Source organism: Abramis brama, assembly GCF_963993115.1.
Source record: "Abramis brama genome assembly, chromosome: 4".
NCBI lineage: Eukaryota > Metazoa > Chordata > Actinopteri > Cypriniformes > Leuciscidae > Abramis > Abramis brama.
In genome coordinates, this window is record NC_139966.1 from 43,256,806 (window position 1) to 43,278,234 (window position 21,429).

At 36.5% G+C, this 21,429-nt stretch overlaps 1 long non-coding RNA gene across 1 annotated transcript in view; it reads right to left on the reverse strand.

Moving 5' to 3' along the window:
• LOC311080593 overlaps window positions 1-20,936 on the reverse strand; it is a 45,769-nt gene extending 24,833 nt beyond the window's left edge. Inside the window, exon 1 of the long non-coding RNA XR_014605649.1 lies at window positions 20,755-20,936. This is a non-coding gene — a long non-coding RNA (uncharacterized lncRNA). The remainder of the gene's footprint in view (window positions 1-20,754) is intronic.
• Window positions 20,937-21,429: the final 493 nt, after the last annotated feature.

Here is a 21,429-nt window from a genome sequence, read left to right on the forward strand (position 1 = left end):
AATAATAAAAATAAAAATATGTCACAGCAGATGTGGATGTTGCACTCTACATAGCACTTAACAGTAATGTGTCCTGCAAATGCTTTCATTCAACAGAAAGTAATAAATAATTAAAATCGATAAGGCCTATAAGAATGTGTGTATTATAATTTTCCTCACGCCTACAGCCCCCCCAAAAAAAGATCTTTGGTTTCATATTTAAAAATGGGGCTAGCACCCATTAACAGAAAAAATGCTGATTCCAGTTTACAACAGACATTAAATATTTGCTGGCTGTTATCATGACACTCTTCCGTCTGGGCCAAGGTTGCAGACAGAGAGGAGACTCTAAATGATTTTATGATTATACTTGGAGCACACACCTGCATTAAACCTGGTAAATTACCTGACAGTAAACCTTAGAAGTCATGCGATGCTGACTGGAGGAGTCTGACTTTTCCCTAAACTAGGGGAAGTGCATTAGCAGATACAGGCTCGCTCTGCGTGCAAGCAGACCACAGGAGACCAGAGGCCCAGATAAGATTACTGCTCGTATGAGCAGTGTGGGGCAAATCTCTGTGCAGAGCCAAATCTTGTGAGGTAAACCATACATTAAGTACTAGGGCTTTATCTGCCGTTTCACCACTGAAACATATATAAGCACGGTTCCAAAATCTAGCGAGCTGCCTCGCTGCCTACATAGGCAGCATTTTGGAATGCTCTATACAGGCAAAAACTTCACAAACACCGTTCCACTTTGCAATTGATTTCAATAGAGTGCAACAGTCCCTGGCCTTGGGTCCGGAAAATTTTTTCCATTGTGATTTTAAAATAGTCTTGTTTAAGAGTTATAAGCCATGAACCAAACCAACCAGCTATGAGGCGAATCACAACATTACAAACTTTGATTTGAAGCAAAAATGTATTATAGCATAATGTTAATATGTTTTGTTTTTTTGCAAAAATAAGCATATTATGCAGACAAATATTTAAGTAGTTTCAGAGCATAGGAAATCTGACTCCATGTCATTCGCAGTGCTTCATGGGAGTGGGTGGCGATTACTATGTGATTGGAGATTTCTCTGCAGAATGTAGTTTTTCGCAAGGAATTCCGCTGTTGAACATGATTATTTAAAAAAAAGTTGAAATAATGTGTGCTGATGGCTTCAACAAAGGCATATACTATGGATTAACAACCTCGTAGCTCACAGTAGTCTTAAGTTATCATTAAAAATCAATTCCCCTATGGAGAAAATGAATAGAATTTTTACTTAAAGTTTTAAGTAAAACATTTTTCTTTTCTTTTTTTACTTTTTTTTTTTTTTAAGTTAATAGACTAAAAGCTACAAAACTCAAATTCCAATTAGGAATTCACCAGGTTGCATTAACAAAATTCTGGTAGAACATCAGATGATAGTAGATATTATGACCTAGATTTGTATTTTATAATTGTGACAAAAAAAACAAACATATCTAAACACAGAGACAGTCCTGTGGTTTTCTAATAGTGAGTCATTAATGTTCCAGCCCAAAGAGCAGTCTTATGAAGTGGGTGGTGAACATCAGAAGTTCACTTTTGACTAAAATGGAAGAGTGAGGACATCTCACAATGATCTGAGACTCAGGGACAGTTCACACTTCTCTCTCATTTCACAGTGCTTTGATACTGAGGATAATTGACCTCATAGAAGACCTTTATGAGTGTCTATCTGCTTAAGGTAACATTAGAGGAGGGTGGAGAAAAGAGTGGTTGGAACTTTCCACAGCAAAAAAAATAAAAAATAAAAAATAAGGATGAGAACAAGGGAATGGTTAAATTGGCAACTATATTTGTTGACTGGTCATCAAGATGTCATGGCAACCACTCCAGATTTGAAATCCAGAGAAGAGGACCCGTTCATCCTGTTACTCAAAGCACAAAAGACGGGAAAACGCCCAAAAACGTCAGATATGCTGCTTCTAGTCATCATTTACTCACTCTCATGTTGTGTCAAACCCATACGACTGACCTTCTTTCGTGGAACAGAAAAGGAGAAACTTTGAAGCTTTCAAATGTCAAAAAGGACACAAAGAGTAGATACAAATAATACAACTAATACATTCATTGTATTCCTTGTGATTTATTAGCCCTAGAGCGTGACACCAACTTGTTTGTTGCGTTTCCCAAAGAAAATTTTCACACGCTCAAGGTCTAGTGCGACCGCAGCTTATAACATTATATTACAGGTCATCTGCAAACGTATTATAGTTTAGACTGAAGTTTTGGAAATTTACCATAAATCTTGACATCTGCTCAGCCTTTTCTTGGTGTGTTCTTGAGTTCAAGAGATATCATTAATGAACTAAAGATGGTTGACGTAGTTCATAAAATCTGTCTAAATAATTTATTAAATCAGAACAAATCTCAAGCTCAACTCACTACATTGCACTTTATATTCCAGGGTTTATTTTTGTGAAAAGCATTGTTCACAAACATCATGTAAAAGTGAACACTGCTGTCCTTATGCAGTTTAAGGGATTAATAGAAAGCAGTTTAGCACTTCTGAATTTCTGCCAGAGAACGAGTTTTATGTGGTCAAGTGGCTTTCTTACAGTTTTTTGAAAAGTGTTTATGTGCGTAAAATATCTAAAGTCACGGAAATGCATTGAAAAAGCAGCTTACTGATGCATGTATACGCAGGTTAAAGGAGTAGTTCACTTTAAAATGAAAATTCTGTCATCATATACTCACCCTCATGTTGTTTCAAACCTGTATGAATTTCTTTCTTCTGCTGAACACAAAGGAAGATATTTAGAAGAATGTCAGTAACCAGACAGTTTTTGGGTCCCATTGACTTCCATAGTATATTTTTTTCCTACTATGGAAGTCAATGGGACCCAAAAACTGCCTGGTTACTGATATTCTTCTAAATATCTTCCTTTGTGTTCAGCAGAAGAAGGAAATTCATACAGGTTTGAAACAACATGAGGGTGAGTATATGATGACAGAATTTTCAGTTTAAAGTGAACTACTCCTTTAAGAATACGCCACTAACACAGTGCATTTCGCAAAGAGGTTTGCTGGTGTGCTACGAATGATTTTTTCACAAGTCGGACGGATCTAGCTCTCAAGTTCAACTCACTGACTCTGATGATCTGGTTAACAGTCCACTGAAATGTCATATCATCAGCAAATAAACAATTTACTGATAAATGTGTTTGTTTTTAATTTGTTTGTCATATAAATCTTCAGAAGCTTGGTCAAAAGCCACATGGACCCTTTTTATGATACCTTCTATGGTGCTTTTGAGTCATTAAAAGCTTGAAAGCATCTGTCTCAATTCACTGTAACTGCATGGAAAACAGCAAAAACGCTATATGTTATTAAAAATGTCTCCATTTGTGTAAAAATGTAACCTTTGGAATTTATCCAGGTTTGTAAATAAAGTAAATGATCTTACACTGATATACATCAAGGAAAAGAGATAAAAGATATAGTAACAATATACTGTAATAATGAGGCACGTGTACGGAAATGACAAAAAAGGCCTGCAAAGGCATCAGCTAAAAGTAGAACCAAAGTGCTCTTAAAAGTAACACACGGCATAAGTGCCTAAAATAGCTGACTGCTCATTCAGAAGAACAGCTCCACACTGCAATTACACCACTGCAAGTCCCTGGAACCCCTAAAACGCTGCCTGTTTTCAGATGTTATCGGATGACAGATTTATTCTTTATTAATGATAATGATACCCTAGTCACTCTATTTTCAGCCAGTCTTGGTTATTTCCAGAGATATTTAGCACTGGCAAATCCGGGTGTTTTATTTCCACAGAATAGTTGATGCTTAAAATCTGAGCTGAAACCACAGACCACACTATGGCACTACGCAATGCCTGATTAAAGAGGGGGAAAGTGTAGGCCGAGCGTGCAGAAGGCAATCCCTTCATTTGGTACTGAAGATAAAGCAAGCGGTCCTTTAGCATTAGTTTACCCCAAATGATCTTAGCACACTGTGTGACAGGGCTGGACGCCAGGTTTTCAGCGTACAAGTATGCGCAAAAAAACTATGTGGAAAGAGAAACCAAGGGTCACCCAATTCTGTCAGGAAACGTCAGGCGCTTTTCAGTTTTTCCTGAAGCGTCTTACAAATGATCAATCTAAGGCCTTGTCAGTATATGGATGGATGTGGCCAGTCTGAGACAAATGCTTGTAAGTCACATGTGATATCAGAAGTGAAACCTTGCGTCCTAGTTGTGCTATCATAACTAAAGCAAATAGCTGATAACAACTGATGCTTAAAACTTAATTACGTACATAAAAACAGAAACTATGATTAGATAAAGGACTATAAAGTAACTATATTTGCTTGCCACAAATGATTTCCATCTCTTCAGTATTATAAGTTTCAGTTCTGCTTTAAAGTGACCTATCAGCACAAGAAAATGAAACTAAATGAGTTCTAGACAGACAAGTGACACTTCAAGCATCTGACAGATTCTAAGCTTTTTTGTGCGCAAAAAGAGCGTTGATTTCCTCATAAATAAATCTCCCTAGTCACATAATACTACTAAATGAATGAGCGTTTGGGCTGTACCCTTGGCACAGTCGGCTCTTTGGGTGTTGCCTCTGCTGTTTTGGCTTAGTTAATTGAATGACTTGCTCTACTGGACTTTCCAGCCTGGTGACATGCTAAAATTAGGTTTTACCTTCTGCTTCAGATGCCTTTATCTGTCATTAGTCAGGGTTACATAAAGAAGGTGTTCTGGTATTTCCCACTCCTTTCTTAATCTTTTTAATTCCTCATTCCTTTTGATCAAATGAAAACGTTTGAGGTGAGGCTCACGATCTCTAGAGGCTGAACGTCTATTCCATATATGCACAAAAATTGTTGCGGTACAAATGTCAACTTATTTTAATCTTCCTAAAACTATAATTGTGGAAATAATACTAATATATTAATCCTATTTTTGTTTATGGGTTTTCCAGTAGAAATATCTTAAGATACCATATTATATAAATAATTACATTTTTTTATTAAGTAAAATAAAGTTGATTTTTTAAGCCCTAACTGCACTAAATGTATTAAATCTATGCTTAAATTAATAACAAAAAAGCATTTGCCATTGAAGTGAAGAAAAAAGAAAAAGTGACAGTAAAAAACATTTGTTACAAGAGATTTCTATTTCAAATAAATGCCATTCTTTTAAACTTCCTCAACTTAAATTCCTCAACTTTCTATTGTATCATGGTTTTTGCACAAATTAAGTAACACAACTGCTTTCAACATTGATAAGAAGAAATTAAGGATCATGTGACACTTAAGTCTATAAATTCTGCTGCTGAAAATTCAGCTTTGCCATCACAGGAATAAATCATATTTTTAAAACTTATTAAAACAGAAAAAAGTTATTTTAAATTGAAATAATTTTTCACAATATTACTGTATTTTTGATCAAATAAATACCTTGGTGAGCATAAGGTTTCTTTTAAAAACAAAGTTTTGAACTGATGCTTAGATTTTTTTTTAAATTAAGCAAATTAATTTTATCAGTACACATGTATCTTCACACGCACACTTAAACGGAAGATTGCTTGACAAGAATCGCATACAGTATGAAGCAATTATCATGACATAAATCACATTTTCTGCCACAGTAAGTTAATGATTTGCAGCTATGCAAAATAAAATAAACACAAGCATGCCTCGGACGCAGTTAGGCCATAAATTCATGGGTAATTTTCTACTGGCAGCTGACAGCTTGCATCTATTAGAAGTTGGAACGGTGCCTATATGCCAACTAGGTTTCACAAAGGTGCAGAGAGAACAATAGGTCAGACATGAGCGTGACTTTGCCCAGCGTCAGTGAGAACGCTGCTGTTTCTTGATGATGTTGGTTCTGGACAGTGACACATGGCAGGGTGTGAGTGGGAAAATTTTCAACGAGAGAGTTTAGTCACCTGCCAATGGCCAGTGTGGCACAGACTGCGCAAGTAAGCCGACTGGTGGAGCCACTTGGAGCTGATGACAGCGTTTGCTCTGCCCATTCGTCACGAAAAGCACATATACACAACGCATTTCTAAATCTTACACACCCTTTCGCGAGCTGACTTCACAAACACACCTAAACACAAACAGAACTGTGCAAATTTTTCATAAAGGCCCTCCCTGAAATGTAACCAAAACCACAAAGTGGACAGCAAGGCTACTCCGGTTTCCAAACAATTACAGGGAAAGCGATGAACTCATCTCCCTGTAAATATACTGTGGTAGTGCAAACTCCTCCATCCTTTGAGTGTCCTGGATGTCAGATTCTGTGTTTGGTGGGTGATGTCATCCCTATGTGGAGTCCCAATCAAAACAGAAATGGTAAACAGTGAAGGCTTGCAAAAAAACTCTAAAAGACCATGACTGACACAATCTGTATCAGAGTTGGAGGAGGAAGTAGGAAGTGAATCAGCTGATGCCATTCCACACCCATCAAGGATATATACACAACGGAAGAACAGATTCCTTCGAAACTAGAAAATTCAAATGAGAGTTCAAGGCTTTTAGTTAATGTCTGTTAGATTTGATACTCGTCTAACACTCTGATGTAGCTAAAGCCTATTGGCTATTTAAAAAAAATAAAAATAATTAATAATAATAATAATAATAAGTAAAATATCACAAGTAAAATATCTTATATTGTTACAAAAAAATCTATTTCATATTTGCTGATCTTATGAATTTCCTATGTATCAAAGAATACTGAAAAAGGAGTATCACTGTTTACACAAAAAAACCTGTTTTTAACATTGATGATAATCAGAAATGTTTCTTGAGCATCAAATCAGCATATTATAATGATTTCTGAATAATCACGTGACACTGAAGACTGGAGTAATGATGCTGAAAATTCAGCTCTGCCATCACATGAATAAATTACATTTTAAAATATAGCCTATTAAAATAGAAAACAGTTATTTTATTTATATTACTTTTATTTATATTTATTTCATTATATTACTTCATTTGTGATCAAATAAATGCAGCATTGGTAAGAATAAGAGGCTTCTTTCAAAAGCATTAAAAATCTTAGTCGAATCTCTTTTGAATTGTAGTGTACAAACATACATACAACACATTTACAAAATTCAGTTTGCAGAAGTCTTCACCACTGTTGAACTTCAAAATGTTAACATTTTCTTAGGATTCATCTTGGCATGGCTGACTTTGTTGCTACTTGCTACTATATACACATTCATGAAATTTATCATTTTTAACGTTCACTGTAAAAAGTGATCGGTTGACGACTTATAAAAGTGAGGAGACCTGTTGCCTTAAAATTATTAAGTAAATAAACTTCATGCGTAGTTAAAAAAATTCCACATAACTTAATTTTTTCAATTACCCATGAAGTTTATTTACTTTTGAGGCAACAGGTTTCCTCACTTTAAGTTAAATCAGCTGATCACTTTTTACAGTGTTGTGAAATATATTCACAGAATTTGAGACGCAATAAATGTTCACATAACCTACGGATGATTTGAGGTTTCCTCTACAGAAGAAGCCATTGTGACTTCTCCATCAACCTTTGCGATTGTTTTGTAACACAATCTGTGAAAATAAAGCCCATTTTGCTCTCGTTTTCCCCTTTTCATGCACTGCTCAGTGAAGTTAATTGTTGCTGGAGGATAAGGCAGCGTCATCCTGCACGGGCGGTGGTTAGGGTTTGTGGTCAAGTCAGAGACAGCAGGCTCCAGTTCTCAGTCCTGTAGAGACACAGCTACTTGTTTCAGACGGGCTCAGTTTATTTAAAGATGGACAACCCTGTGAAAGGCCTCACTACTGTCTCACGGCAACAAGTCTCAGTTCCTAGATGTCAAAGCCATGCATTTTTTTTTAATCTTTTGTTCTCAACCTACAGGCTTCTTTGTTGTAATTAAGTGACCTTTCAAGCCTTTTTAAACAATTGATTCCCCTGTATTTCATGCATCCAGGAGAAGGTAAAAGACTACAGAAGTCAATTTGCTTCTTTCCACATTGAAATATAAAAGTCATATCTAGATTAAAACTTGTGAGAAGAGTGAAAGTCCACTGATGCAAAGAAAAGCAGCAACCTCACATGTACACTTCACACAGGAAGTTCAAAGAGAAACCCAACAGGAAACGAAAAAAGATTATAACTCACTACCTGATGACTAGAGAATGTGAACAACAGGTCAATCCGAACACACCCCCGACACATGCTCAGAGCCTATTTTCGTTTTTAATTATTTATTTTAAATAACTGTCGGCTGTAAGACTCTTTTGGGAAAGGAAGTCAACAAAGTTGGACAGCCAAATTGGTGAGGAGAGATAAAGTATGCACATTTGACATTTAACTCCTCTAGCAGTATGAGCCTAAGCATGTCTCGCTGGATGACAGATGTCGGAGTTTTCCCTCTTAGCGCAAGGGCGTCGATACTGAGAAAAGAACGTCACAAGCACATGCATTACATGCAACTTCTGCTTGTCCATTAGTGCCTTTAGATTAGTAACGAATGATTCATATCATTCCAGCTGAAAAAACCTTTCCTGAACTAGCAGTCACAATTACTGTGCCTCTGCAAATCCAAAATTAGGACAAAAGCGCAAATTCGGCAGAAAAAAAGCGATGCAAATTTATGTTGTTAGCTCGTAATAAATGGATGTTTTGCTCATTATGAGACCATAAAAAAAGATGGGTTTTTTTCTCTCTGATGTTTTCAATTATTGAATATTAAAATGTGTAATGGAGAACATTGGCTTTAGGAGAAGGCACAAGAGACCATCTGTGCTCATGAATTGGTTAATTATCTAAAAATTACTTTTTTTGGTCTGGTTTATTTACCATCAGTTTGGTGTAAATCATATAGGTTAAATGTCCTAAAATCTCAACCAATGACAAGCTTGCCTAATTCTTTGTGCATAATTAATGTCAATATGTGATGCGCTCAAAAATCTGCATTGTTTGAAATATCAAGATCACACCTGGAGAGTCAGAAGCAATGACTCACTGACACCTATGCCATCCTCTACTTAAAAATTCACATTTTAACTCATCTTGGAGTTCCCCTTTTCCCAGCGCATTCACGACATTCATGTATTTCACAGGACTGAGGGTTTGCAACAGCGGTTAATAAAAAAATATAAGGCAAGGTGCAGCACAAAGTTTTGCTGACTACAATGTCATAAACCGCAATGACTCGTGTTTATGATGGAAATGCAATTTCTCTTGCATTCAGATCAATTTTTTCTGCTGATTTAAAAACTAAAATGAAAACAAAAGTGTGAAGATTGCATAGATCATCTCACAGTCATGTGGTATAGAAGAGTGTGGTGGCTTTGGGCCAGTAAGCAACGACCGTCACTTGTGCCAGTGCTATGTTGTCACATGGTCTTTTTATGCTTTGCAACATTTAATTAAATACTCAATTTTATGTAGTAATTTTTGTAGTGTACTGATTTTTATTTATTTTTACTTAAATTAAATTAGCTAAAAATCCTTCAAATAAGATATATTTATCTGTTTTTAACTTCTGAAAATCTGGAAGTGCAGCAAGACAGAATACACGTGTATTAAAATAAATTCTCTAAAAACAAATCTTAATATATAATATTGTTTTTATTTTTTCAAAAAAAAAGTGATATACATTTTTCAATAAGAGTTTGGTTATTCCAAAGTAGAACACAATTATTAATTGTATTAATTATTATTATTATACAGTTTTAGTATAGAAAAATGTAAATTATAAATACATTTTCTGTCACACACATATCTAAAAGCTGGGCCAGCAGACAAAATCCTTATCGTTAGTGCCTGAAAGAATCTTCTGTTTTTGTATTCCTTGTCATTGTCGCCTCAGGTAATGTGATGACACTTTTGAAAAATGCACATAAACTTTGATCATACTGCACTGTTCTCACCTAGCCTTGCTTCTTTCACACTCATAACCTTTTCATTCAGGTTTGAACTGGAATAAAAACTGCTGAAGCATAAAGCTTTCAATCTGCCAAAAGTCCCTCCAATGCATTTGCCTCGGAGCAGTTGATTTAGGCTGTGAAAAAAAAAGCACAAGGGGCCTAAATCAACTGGCTTTATTTATGATAGTCCATAAAGACACATTGTTGGGGATGCAGGGTCTGAGTCAGACGGCTGCGAGCAGGACACGGTATGTGGCTCAGGCTGCTTTGGTGCTGAGTTTGTCCTCTGATTAGGTCACGGATCCCGCAGGGGTTAATGTGTAACTCTCGTGGCTTACTGTGCTTGCCAAGTCCAGCAAACACAAGCAGGAGTGGGAGGGAGATACGGCTGGCTCATAATCAAATATGCTATCAAATCATGCAATTTCTCGACCTTGTTAAGGTACGTTTGGCCAGAAATGGACCTGTATGGGCACATAGGGGGAGTGCTGATGAGGTCACAGAAAACCAGCCCATGTACTCTTTAATACACACACACACACACACACACTCGGAAATGAACACTATGACTCTATTTATCTTACACACATAAAGATGATGTAAAAAAGTCCTCACACACATGCAGCACTATGCTTACATTGTAAACTTTATCCCAGTTCTATTGCTCAACAGACTGTTGATTTTTTTTAATTCTGTGCTCTACACATAATTCATCTGAACTTCAGATTCACGTCGTGAAGCATCGCAGACGTGGCATCAGTTGTCGTCCACTATGACACAATATATGAGATAAAACGCATTCCGACACCCATTGTCGTTAAAGAATCCACACGACAACCTACGCCAAATGGGTCGTGCCAAAATCGAGCAAAAAAAAAAGAGTAGTGTGAACCGGCATTACAGTATCGCGATCAGATCATTAAAAAAAAAAAAAAAATTCATTATTGTAATATGTCTGGATGTTTTACTTGGTTTTCTCTAATCCACACTATTTTCATTGGTTATTCTCATTACTGTAATATAGTAATTTCTTCTCTGCGCATTTTTTAAATCAGCACAAATAAAAGGCAGAATAAACCCTTTACCCTACAATTAAATATTTCAATTAAAATGAAATATATTGTTATTACTGTAATAACAAAATAGAATTGTTTACTAAAACAATTTATTTATCATGATCAAATTTGTTATACATTTATGAGATTCACTATATTGACAACAGGCATTTAAAAAAAATAAATAAATATACAGACTTGTGACGGTAATGAGAATTTAGGAGGAAACCATGCCTAATTGTTATAGAAATAGTCACAATGCAAAACATTTTAAAGGGGAGGTTGATTATGATTTCACTTTTCTAACTTTAGTTAGTGTGTAATGTTGCTGTTTGAGCATAAACAACATCTGCAAAGTTACAATGCTCAAAGTTCAAAGCAAAGGGAGATATTTGCTTTTAAATAAATCATTTTTTAAGGACTACAACAAACGGCTGGTTGGGATTACACGACATTCCTCCTGGGTTAGTGACATCACCAACCCTAAAATTTACATAAACCCCGCCCCCTGAACACGATTTATAGATTATCAAGACAGAATATGCTAATCAATGACTAGAAGATAACTACACATAAGCTACATAAATTCATCAACTAACCATTCAGAAATGTCATGTTGCTTCTACATGTTGTCACTTCTTCTTGAGTCTCTCCATCATTGTCTGAATCCGGTTTGAACATAAAGGGCTAAAAGTTTTAGAAATTTTCAGTGCATGTCTGTGTGAGTGCAAGCTGTTGAAGCTCCGCCCTCTGTGCCAGGAGCAGCAGCTCATTTGCATTTAAAGGGACAGACACAAAAACAGTATGTTTTTGCTCACCCTCAAAAATTGACAATTTTAACATGCTATATAAAAATATCTGTGGGGTATTTTGAGCTAAACTTCACATACTTCACATACACACTCTGGGGACATCAAAGACTTATTTTACATCTTGTGAAAAGGGCATTATACCACCCCTTTAATAATCCTAAAATAGACTAAGCTCTAGTCTTTACATTGTCTCTCTCTTTCTCTCTCAACACATACATATATATACACATGTATATATATATATATATATATATATATATATATATATATATATATATATATATATATATATATATATATATATATATATGTATATGTATATATACACATGTATATATATATATATATATATATATATATATATATATATATATACACATATATACATGTATATGTATATGTATATATATATATATATATATATATGTATATGTATATGTATATATATATATATATATATATATATATATATATATGTGTGTGTGTGTGTGTGTGTATGTATATATATATATATATATATATATATATATATATATATATATATATGTGTGTGTGTGTGTGTATATGTATATATATATATGTGTGTGTGTGCGTGTGTGTTTCTCTCTTCATGAGAGAAGAACATTGAAGACACAATTCACCTCAGGGCCCGACTCACACCCCACCTCTCTCAGAGAGTCGAGAGGAAAACAAGAGATGCATGTACTCTACTTCTCACACTCTCTTTCTTCATCTCCATCTCTCATCTTTCAGTCCAGACCGGGTTATGAGGTCATATGGAAGTGTTGACTAGACATTCCCATGTTGGTCCAAGAAGGATGCAATCAATGTGCAGGCATTTAGTTGAAATAAATGAAATTGAGAACGTCTAGTGATTTAAAATAAATTAATTTATGTTTCTACCTACCATGCAGAATTAATATGTAGAAGAATGACCCATCCCTAGTTACACAACAATAAACAAGTCCATGGAAAGTTTTTCAGCATTAACAATAAGCATTACATTCCATCGAGCTGATTTTAAACACAAAAACATGTCTTATGTAATGCCCTTTAGGAATCACAGCACCTCCAGTTAAGACCTATGAGCCAACCAGTAATTCAGCCAAGCAAACAACTATTCCCTCTCGAAAATCTGTAGTTTTACACATCCCTAATGTGTAACATTTTGCAGTGACTAAACACTAAAAGGGGCTGGTTAAAACACAGGAAAAGAAATTGCTAGATGTCAGTATGTTTCTGATGTGAGCAATGATATATGCGCAATAAATGCAAGAAAGCTGACAAAGGCTGAATATTCTGACAATCAAGCTGAAGAGAGTGATATATAAGTCTCCATAAAAGGTTTCGTCATCTAAACATGCCTTTTGTCACACAGATTGAGTGCTCCTAGATACTTGTTTTCTTTTTTCAAAAATGCCACAAATATTGGACATGTCATGATTGTGGAATCTTTGACTTCAAAAGAGCTTAAACTATGCATTAAAAAAATTTTCTTCTGAGGTCACTGGATAACAGCAGCATGATGTCACAAAAGCATGAGATACAAATTTCACACATTCCTCAGAGACAACAATGTTTGGTGTCAGAGGACAAGCGCACATGAACTAGACAAATGCTAAATGGAAATAAACTATGGAGAATGTTTATTATAGCAGGATAGCAGGATATGCATCAAAACAGCAAGGGTAATGGTAGGAAAATGAGCCAAAAAGCATCAAAACGAAGACAAAAATCACTCACAGACCAAATTCTCGGAAAGCACAGTGTTGATAACTTCGCAGTATTTTTTACACCATGGATGTAAATCTACTGTATATAGGCTGCAGTGCAGGCAGCGAGTGGCTGTAGGCCTTTATGAGCCTTCTGGCTTGCTTTGAGATGTTTAAAACTAAATTTATCCTCAACAAAACACATTAGTTAAACAATGTTTTCTGTACTCAGAGTCATCCTCTCCTTGTTACATAAATCATTCCTTAAAGCTGCAGTCCGTAACTTTTGCCACTCTAGTGGTTAATAAACAGAACTGCATGCGTCTTGCGGAAGAACATTGTAGCCGGAGCTACTTCTCTCTGTTTATGTCTATGACGAGTCACGCAGGTACTGGGATACTCCGCAGTGGGACCAGTCTAAAATAGTCAGAATATAAACACTTATTATAGGTGTAACATAGTCATTCAGGATAAGACAAAAACACGGTTTGGAAAATGGATTCATGATGTACTCGCTTATTATATACATTTTGTAAATTTTGAACACATAAAAGTTACAGACTGCAGCTTTAAGGCTTAGGTTTTAGTTTTTCTGATACACAACTTCACATGAAAGTAACAAATACATGGCAGAGAGAAATTCTCCAGAACACAACACTACTTCCAAAAAATAACATTTAAAGGCACAATATGTATTTTTTTTGCTTTAAAAATATAAAAAATCACTATATCTATGTTATATATTTTTTAAAGTTGTGTATTTACATTATCCCGACAGTTCCAATTAACTTCTAAATCCAGAGAAATTAATATTTTAATTCGAAGACATGGACCGTGTCTTTATTTCCGTTATGTCGCAGTCAATGGCGTCATATCCGTGTTGTCCCTGGTTTCCGCTCGTGCTGCCATGGTAACCAGAGTTATGAACCAGAGCCCTCTGATAGTAACCAAGACGACAGACGTGGACAACTTTGTAGTTCGCAATGTCTATTTGCACGCTGTTGTTGTTTCGTTCAAACATTACGGACCATGGCAAGCAGACTTTGGATAAAAAAGGAGAACTAAAACGAGAATCAATATCAGCGCTGTGTTTTCGAGATGCCGAGAGCTCCCATAGACAGTATATAAACGAGAGCTCCACGTCCGAGACTTCGACCGCTTCTACATGTACTTTATTAAACAGGTGAGCACATTTACATAAAACTAATCAATGTTATATAGTTCAACAATGATAAAATGTCAGAATATGATCTGTATGTTATTCTAATGTTGATCTAGCTTAACGTTACTGCTAACGTTAGTCTCATACAGACAAACTAACACATAAGTTACATTTCAACACATTCAAATGCAGTTTAGTGTGATAGTGTAATGTTAGACCAAGTGAAACAGCGCTGCGTTACCTCACAAGTGTAATTTGTCTAATAAACTGACCTGTGAGTAGTGATTCTGCGTGTAGTTCGGTAGAATGAAATGTCCATATTCCTTTTATATCCGCGGGACTCGCGTCGCGTGTGGAGCTGATAGCTGTCTCTTAGCAATCCCGAACTGCTTCATATCACAGTCATGATAAAAACATCGATGTATTCAGTCATCCATAAACATTATTAGATCGGTCGGCTTGACGTTGACGACAAGATCCATAATTCTTAGCAAATGTTGCGTCATCAGACTACGCCTTTGTTATTGTAAATAGGTTAGCGACCCCTAGTGGAGAAAAAATCCCATACTGTACATTTAAACAAAGCACTAAAAAAATTACATGCTGAAACTCAAATACAAAAATGCATGACTGTACAGATTTAAGTCAACAACGCCCACTATATGCTCAGAAACTCAGCCTGCCAAGTCACAATGAGGAAGTAGCATACTGTAAATACTAATAAGTCTGCCAAGACTGGTCCCATTCCCAATTATGTGTAGCACCTATAGCTCTGCACATCCTATTTAAAAATGTAAACTCGATCTTCCGGTAAAAATGTGAGTCTTCTCTCTGGAGATGTATGCCGGACTTCTCCAAACATTTAGTTCTCATCAATCTTTGTTATAGTCAACTGTAAGCTTTCATTAATTTTTGAGTGAAATGCCCACATATCAAAACCAAATCAACAACCAATGAATTAAACCAAGTCTGCACACCATAATCAGTTATACTTGGATATACATGACAAAATATGGAATAAAATATCTGTCGCTATTTCTGTTTCATCACGACTTTAAGTACTGGTCACTCTTTTCCAACTGCACCATAAAAGTAGTTCATATGAGTTGTGCACTATATTGCCTTCTGAAGTCATAAGAAAGCTTTGTATGGTGAACTGCTCAAAATTTAAGACATGAACGACATGAATAATGACAGACCGACAGCTCTGCACATCATTCTGAAGGATTTGAACATCAGAAAAGAGCAGCGAAAGTTCAATGTTAACAAGTTCCCTGATCATTTCAGTCTTGACTGTTTGAGCAACACATTTCAGCACGGATTGTTTTATGAACCTGTCAAGCAAGTCATCTGAAGTCAATACAATAGTTTGAGTGAAATATTCCTTTAAAAGATACAGTGGAAAAAAGTGTCTGTTTAATTCTAAAAAAAATATATAGAGAGAGAGAGAGGATGGAAAATAGTCATGAAAAAATCTTTGATCAACTTTGACTAACATTATAAGTGGACCTCAGGGGGAAAAAAAGTAAATAAAAATGTACAATAGCACCTTTAACGTGATGGCAACTAAGCCCACCTGAACTCTTCACCGGCATGATTTCATCTAGACTGTTTCTTTACTTCAGAAGCAAACTGGGATGGTAGTTTGTACAACTGAGACAACAGCAGTAACTTTGAGGAACGCAGTAAACAGATGCTCAAACGTGGCATGGCAGTGACCTTCTGAGCTTTGGCATGTGCCCTTCTCTCAGACATCCTGAGCATCACAGAGCTGCGTGAGCGTGTGTTTGCACTTAAGCTCTCCTCTTATTTCATTCACCCTCAGCCACATTTGTTTTTTATGTTGGGGGACATGGTCAAAGACTGCTCTGATCCGACTGCCTTGATCCTCGTACACTAGAGACAGTGCCGTGCTCGTTTGAACCAGCCCAGAGACGACTTCAAAGCGGGACATTAATGACTAACAGCAAAGGGAAGTATGTCCTCTTTCCATGTATTGTGATCTTTCAGTTGAGAAATGCCCAACAGTAGTGAAGGGAGGGGGAAGAGCCAGAAAAAGTAAAAAAAAATTATTAAAAAAATATTTTTTACGAAGAGATAGAGAGGCAGGCCACATCTGTAGAGCATTTGTGTTTCCACACCCATTGTCTGACAAACACATGATACAGAAACACACACAAAAATATGGTGAAAACAAGCTTTGGCTCATTTTCTCACTTTTACACAGGGTCCAAAATGAATACTCGCCAAGTGCAAGACTTGAGTAAAAATTGAATTTGGTGAATAAACCAAACATAACTACTTGCCAGTTGGCTTCATATATAGTGTAAATGTATAAGAAACTAAAACATAATACATGGATTAAATCAAATCTATAAAAAGTGATAATCTGTTCCTCACTGATGTAAGTCACCAAGTAACAGGGTTTTTTTACCCAGTGGAAACAATTATCTATAATGCCGTAAGTGTTTCTTTCTCCATGTGGCGACAAATATGTGGAATATTGCTCTCATTAAACCGCCAAAACAAAACTACAAGAAACAAAATCACAAGGCGTTTGTGTGAATTGCAGTTTTCTAAGAGACTGAGGCTAGCTTGTATGGCTGCAATGTAACACATTCAGGAAATAAACAATTAGAAATTAATTTCATAATATTAATATTATTAACAATAACAAATTGTATACAGCAGCAATGCATATACTGTATATTATATTATTTTACACAGTTTCATGAGTGATTGACTTGTCTCCATAATTCGATTTATATGATTTCACTTGAAAAAGAAAAAGAATTTCCCTTCTCTTCATTTTACCTCTTCTTTACCTTGCTTACCTAACCTAATTGCTTAGTAAACCTGGCAATGAATATTTCGAATATTGTTGGCTCTTTGCCAAACTGCTTTTGCTCCACTTCTGTCGCTTTGGATAATTATGTCTGCTAAATGCATAAATGTAACCAACATTTCACACATCCACTTTGACACTTTGGGATAAATATGTGTGAAAGAGACAGACAGTGTGAAAAAAAGAAGCAAGACAGAGTCAGAGATGGTGAGAAACTTGAGCTGCTTACTTTCCTTAGCAGACAGGTCTACTGCTGACTCATGAGTGAGTTATTCACGCTCTACTGGAGCTCAGTGCACACGAAAATCAGCGCACGTTAACCAAAACCCATCCCTGACTCCACCACATTAACTCATACATGTACATCAATGGCATCTCTGAGAACTCTGAGAATGATTTAAACATTATTTGAGCTTATATTATATTAATACTTGTCATGATCATTAAGTTTGCAGACTTAGCATTTATCTTGATGTGTGTTAATCTGTCAGTAGGCAATTTGGATAAGGATACACAGCATCTGTGGCTAGAGAATCTGTAGAATTAGATACAGAGGCACACATTTATATAGAGAGGGTAACCACCATCTGAAGGCTGCTAAACTGCACCATAAAATCAAAGTGGCCATCACACTGAATTGTGGGATACCATTGCTGTTCTGTCCTGGCTCTCAGCACACACTCGTACGCCCTCCCACATGCCTGACAGAGCATCCCATAGGCAGAAACTGGAGATTTCTGTGAACAATGTGATTTTCAGCAAAATGTGCTCGTAAATTGGTAAAAACTGGTCTGAATTAATATTATTCTTGGAACAAAGTGTGACATAATGCTAAGGCATTTCTTAAAAGAAATTGCATGTAATGAGATTAAAAGTGGAAACTGTAACCTGAATCGAAGCAAACGCCTGTCACAGTTTGAAAAAAATGATAACATTATTGTAGAAACTCAAAATGATACTGTGAACTCTCACTATTGTCTCAACTATGACCCAAGTCAATACAGAATTTTAAATTTATTTTAACTTAAATGTAGGTGCTCTTATTGATATTATACATTTTGTTTGTGAATGAGAGTAAATTAAATCCACAGCAAGATTTGTTTTAAAAACAGCTCGTAACACTAGTGCCTTGGCAACAGCATTTTACCATATTTTGCATAATTTCTATGAAAATACATTTAAACATGGGAACACATTTTCAGTCATGCCCAATTAGTCACGTCAAATAAATTCATGGCCAAATTATGTCTCTCATCAAGTCCATTTTGTAATAAAGTCATCTTGATGGCTTCACCAAAATCCCTCCATATAAAAGTAGGATCCACCCAGCATCCATCAGCTACCTGAAGTCTTACAGCACTGTGAAACAGAGCCCGTGCAGGTGAGTGTGTCAGCACGGCGCAGGCCTTTAGCTACAGCACGCCCCATTTCTGTCTCATTCGTCAAAAACACCACAGGAGCCCAGGGCTGAAGCACTCTGGAGTGCGGTCAAAAACAATATGGAGCAGAGAGGGTGATGCTGACATAACATACAGATCCTATGCTGAATTTATGGAGGGAGAGGCCCTTCTAGTGCTGTTCATTATTCCTTTTAAACATCAAAATACCCTAATGGAAGCCAAGAAGTGTCTCTTTTTGCTACAAGCAAAATGTGCAAATATTAAGAAAAGTGGCGTGTTGAGAGAGAGACAGAGAGAGAGAGAGAGTGAGAGAGAGAGAGAGAGACAGAGAGAGAGAGAGAGAGAGAGAGAGAGAGAGAAGCTAATCGGAAACATGAAAGAGCAGCATAGTAACACAAATAAAATAAACTAACCGCACAATTAGGGCTAAGCCTTTGGTTTCCTTTCAGTTATAAACAGAAAAACGGCAGGAGAACAGACATAATTACTCAATTCCTTTTCTTCAAAGTTTACATGGCACGTTAAAGCCTTTTCCACCTCTTTATTTTTTGAGACCTCTTGGATTACCCCTTCAGTATTAATATGAAGGAAGCCAAGCAGAGAGAGCTCTGGGTTGTCTCTCCCTCCCTCAGTTGAAAAATTACGCTTCAACATTAAACTAAGCCATGGATAATATTGTACCGCATCTGATTCATAAATATGCATCCCATAAAAACACTCCATCTGTGTGAAATACAAAAGAGTGAGCTAAAACTCCATGGAATTACTAGGTGAAAGGATTCTGGGATGGGGATCTGAAATCCCTGTGAGAAGAAACACTGGTGCCACAGTTTGCATGGAGACCCGGCCTGATGCAACCCAGTCCATGACTCACACATTGAGGCTTGTAAACACAGATTTTTCCCTTTTGGTTCATGCTCAGTACATGCTAGGATGTATTCGAGGGGATGGAAAAGCATGACCAGTGACACATTAAATGAATCCATTCTTTAATCCAATGCGTGTCAGAGTCTGGCGAGAGGCCACAGAAGCTGCTAGACAGCCCTGGTCTGACAGTTTAACAGTGGTAAAGGGACTATGGGACCGTCTCACCCACAAAACACCACATCTGCCCACCTCTTGGGCCCCACAGTGCCACTCTCACACACTGTAATTTTCCTATACTGGGCTCTAGGGACATCTTTTCATGGGTGGGCCACTTGTATCTCTTTCTTTCCAATACGTTCCTCTTCATTCTGCCTTTGCCCTAGGACATTTTTGTGCCTGTTTATGGACCACTAATGACCTCCCCATGAGATAATCCTCCTAGGTATTAAAAAAATTAAGAGAGATTACAAATAAAAAGAGACTTTGTTTTTTTATACTTTGGCTTTTATTTAAAAAAATAAAAAAAAATAAAAAAAATTAACCATTAGCTTTTGGGCATGTCTGAATCCTTAATGATGTTTAATAAGGCAAACATCTACTATAGTTCATACTAATGGTTGGGAATTTTAATAAACATTTGAGTACACTCAAATCACATGGCTTGAGGAGAAGCCACTACAATTTTAAAAACTAAATACAATTAAAAAATAACACCTGGAAATCACCAGGGTTGTGCTTGATTCAGAATTTAATTGAGAATGTCTTTTAAAACTCGGTTCAGTTCTATAATTTAAACTAGAGCAAAATGAGCAGAATTTTAATCATATAACTGTTCCATTAACTAGGAAAGCAAAATTTGTTGGCGTAACGCCTTGATTTTAGAAAATAGAAACATTAAATTAAGGAAGAACCACTGCCATTTTCTTGAGAGAAAAACATCCAACATCTATGGCTATTTCTCAAAGCACACAGACTAGAACCTGCAGCTGTCTTGCCAAATATTGAATTATCCTACCTAACCATGTGATCCCTTGAGTGGAGCCCCCATGTTCCTAAAGATGATCATTTCCATTACAGGCCTCTTAGCATGCCAATCAAGCTACAAGTTCTGCAATGGATGACTGAGATTCATCCCTCATTTCAAACTAAGCTGAACAAAATACACTACTTTATCTCTCTGTATGAGCACAAAGAGAGACACACACAGGGAAAAGGGCTAATGGCAGAGAAGAGCTTATGACAGAGAACTAGGTGTCAGTATAATCTTCGGATTAAACCAGAGCTGGGTGCAACAAACATACTGTTGGCCCTTGTTGATGGTGATACATTATTTATATATATTTTTTTAAATCTTTAAGGGACAGGGTATGTTTTGTTTTTCCTCTCATAGACTGCCCAATAACAGACATGCAAAGTTGGATGGGGAAACTCTGCAAATCTTGAGATGTAACTCCACCCCTGTCCAACTCCGGCTCCCCTGACAGAGCTCGGTCGAAGGGCCAGAGAGTCAACACTGCCCCCTTCTGCCTGCCTGGACAAAACTAGTATCACAACAAGTTCAGACATGCCCTGAGTGGGCGTGTATGTTTTTGGAGGAAGGCAAACTTATGGTGGGTAACAAAACAAAAATAAGTATTGCGTGTCTATCATTTGGAATTGAGCCTGGCTTTTTTTTTTTTTTTTTTATGAG